The 3,440-nt window shown below is 37.5% G+C and overlaps 1 pseudogene; it reads right to left on the reverse strand.

Annotated features, from left to right (window-relative positions):
• Window positions 1–1,870: 1,870 nt before the first annotated feature.
• LOC115031215 (small nucleolar RNA SNORA17) lies at window positions 1,871–1,993 on the reverse strand (annotated as a pseudogene).
• Window positions 1,994–3,440: the final 1,447 nt, after the last annotated feature.

Raw genomic sequence — 3,440 nt, forward strand, 5'->3', positions numbered from 1 at the left:
CCAGTTCTTCACAGTCCTCAGACAGTACAGTCCAAGGAAATATGCCTGGCATTTGTTGGTAACAGACACCTACTCCTGCACGGACACAGACACAGAAGTAACCCTAGTGTCAGCACAGGTCCCATGGTCCCAGGGGTATCATCAGCTACTCATATCATCTGACTGTTCCTTACTACTCTCGAGTCTCCAATTCTGCTTCTCTCTGTTGCATCTATATCCATTTGTTTCTCTTTCTTTTCCATTTCTCCACCACTTACTACTCTTAGTAGAACCTGGGTCTCTGAGTGTCTAGGATTGTCTCAAGAGTGATCTCAGCTCCTTGGGTACTTTCTCTAGCTTCTCGATTGGGGGCCCTGTGTTTCATCCTATAGATGACTGTGAGCATCCACTTCTGTTTTTGCCAGGCACTGGCATAGCCTCACACAAGACAGCTATATCAGGGTCCTTTCAGCAAAATCTTGATGGCATATGCAATGTGTTTGGGTTTGGTGGCTGATTATGGGATGGACCCCAGAGAGGGGCAGTCTCTGGATGGTCCATCCTTTTGTCTTAGTTATTAACTTTGTCTTTGCAACTCATTCCATAGGTATTTTATTCCCTATTCTAGGGAGGAATGAAGTATCCACACATTGGTCTTCCTTCTTGATTTTCCTGTGTTTTGGAAATTTTATCTTGGGTATTCTAGGTTTCTCGCTATCCAATTATCAGTGAGTGCATATAAAGTGACTTCTTTTGTGATTGCATTACCTTACTCAAGATGATGTCCTCCAGATACATCCATTTGCCCAAGAATTCCATAAATTCATTGTTTTTAATAGCTGAGTAGTACTCCATTGTGTAAATGTACCACATCTTCCGTATCCATTCCTCTGTTGAGGGACATCTGGGTTTTTTCCAGATTCTGGCTATTATAAATAGGGGTGCTATGAGCATAGTCGAGCATGTGTCTTTTGGGTATATGCCCAGGAGAGGTATTGATGGATCTACCAGTAGTACTATGTCCAGTTTTCTGAGGAACCGCCAGACTGATTTCCAGAGTGGTTGTACAAGCTTGCAATCCCACCAGCAATGGAGGAGTGTCCCTCTTTCTCCACATCCTTGCCAGCATCTGCTGTCACCTGAATTTTTGATCGTAGCCATTCTGACTGGTGTGAGGTGGAATCTCTGGGTTGTTTTAATTTGCATTTCCCTGATGATTAAGGATGTTGAACATTTTTTTCAAGTGCTAGAGAATGTACCCAAGGAGCTGAAGGGGTCTGCAACCCTATAGGTGGAACAAAAATATGAACTAATCAGTACTCCTAGAGTTCCTGTCTCTATCTGCATATATATCAGAAGATGGCTTAGTCAGCCATCATTGGGAAGAGAGGCCCCTTGGTCTAGCAAACTTTATATGCCCCAGTACAGGGGAACACCAGAGCCAAGAAGTGGGAGTGAGTGAGCAGGGCTGGGGAGGGGTATAGGAGACTTTTGGGATAGCAGTTGAAATGTAAATGAAGAAAATATCTAATAAAAAATTAAAAAGAAAAGAGAGTGAACTCAGGAATGTTATGCATTACTGCTCATGCATTATTGCACTGGGCAGGGCCATATTGAGTATGGTCATGCCCAGACCTCTGGGGAGTCAGAATGGTTTTCATCTCATGCTAGCTCCCTTTCAGGGTCTCATGATGCCAGTCTGGTGGTCGTTTCAGGGTTGCTACTCTACCAACCCACATAAGTGGTCATCTGTTTTGGGACCAGGGACCACAGGTAGGGGTCTTCTAGTCTTTATCTTGCTTCCCATCCTGAAAACCAGTGCAGGACTGCCTGATACCAGACTGGTGGTGATCTCAGCTGATTTGTTTTTGTTTTGTTTTTCACCCCAGGGAATATTAGGCTGCTAACCATTCAGATGTCCATAGGTCAGAACTTTGATGTAATATCTCTCCTCTCTGCCAGCTACTGACACACACATGACAGCAGTCACATCTGTAAGGCCATCAGGGGCAGGTGCTGGTAGTTTTAAAACCCTAAGAATTTGCAACTGAATGTTAAAACATATTTTTTAAAAAAATATTTCTGAATCTGGAACTGAAACCTGAAAATGTATGAAAAAAAGTAAACTAAAATATTTTATTGCTAGAAAGTGTGAAGAGGAATTATATAGAGTTTGATGTGTTATATACCACATATGCCTTTGCCAGCTTACCTTGATAACCTTTTATATGTAGTTGGAATTATCTTACCATAATTAAAGATGGCAGTTTAGAATATGTTGAGATTCAAAAAGAAGAAAATTCTTTCTAATATCAAACATGGAATTGTAGGCCAATGGATTTGGACTAAAATATTTCTAAGTGCATTACAAAAATAAGGGATTAGCTCTTAAAGTTTATTGATTAGGCACTTTGATAATAATGGAAAATAACATGTGACAGGGCTTTGATTATGCCAGAAAATAAAAAGCTTAAGCAAGAGAACAGAAATGTTCAACCAATCACCAAGTCTAAAAATGTTCTATTGAAGGATCTGGCTTAGGAATAGTGAAGAGTCAATATTAATACTGAGATTTTTATTGAAAGCATTTTTTTTTGAAAATTTCCTTGCTTCATAGTGTTCACTGATTGTAGCTAAGTAAGCATTTAAAGGATCTCCTTTTTATAGCCCTATTCAGTTATGTGTGTGGCGACTGCCTATCTTTCCTGACATTATCAAATGAAGAGATGTTTTTATTAGCCTGAAGCTAAGCTTCATAAAATCTTTGTTTCAAACACATTCTAAGTCATCGTGTATTTTCTGACCACTTCTAAGTTATTTTATTTTTCTGTAGCATGTTTCATGCAGACATTTTTCCATTCCAATAAAAGTGCTAGAGCTTTAGTGTTTGTTTTTCCATTTATATAAATGTCTCAAAGCCTTTTAGTATACAAAGTCTTTGCTATGTCTCAACTTACATTTTAAGTAAAAATAAATTACTGTAACTCTTTCCCTTAGAAGAAGATGTAAAAATAAATTTAACTCCCTACAACTATTTATTGAAAATGTAATTTCTGGTTGTAAATATTAGGTATTTAAATATTTTCTGCCTGTTGTTTTCTTTCTATGACAATAACACATAATGATAAGCTACTATACATTGCCTCCCCAATTTCATATCAAATAACTTAGAATCATAACTTATAATTTATGATGTGAAAATTTATATAAGATCCTCAGAAAATACTGCAAGTCAAGATTATATTTTGATATTTATGACTATACATTAAACAAAATGATAACAAATGCATTTACAATGAAAATTATACTTATATTCAGTGCAACCATAGAATACTAAATACATGTTTTCTAGTTTTCAATATTTTTATTAGAATTAAAAAAACTGTGTCTTTCAAATCATAAGAAACTAAAAGTCTTTGTCACTACCATGTTACACATTAGTATACCAAAGCCTCCTGAAT

The sequence above is a fragment of the Mus caroli genome, unplaced genomic scaffold, assembly GCF_978045245.1.
Source record: "Mus caroli unplaced genomic scaffold, Mus_caroli_1 scaffold_4, whole genome shotgun sequence".
Classification (NCBI taxonomy): Eukaryota; Metazoa; Chordata; class Mammalia; order Rodentia; family Muridae; genus Mus; species Mus caroli.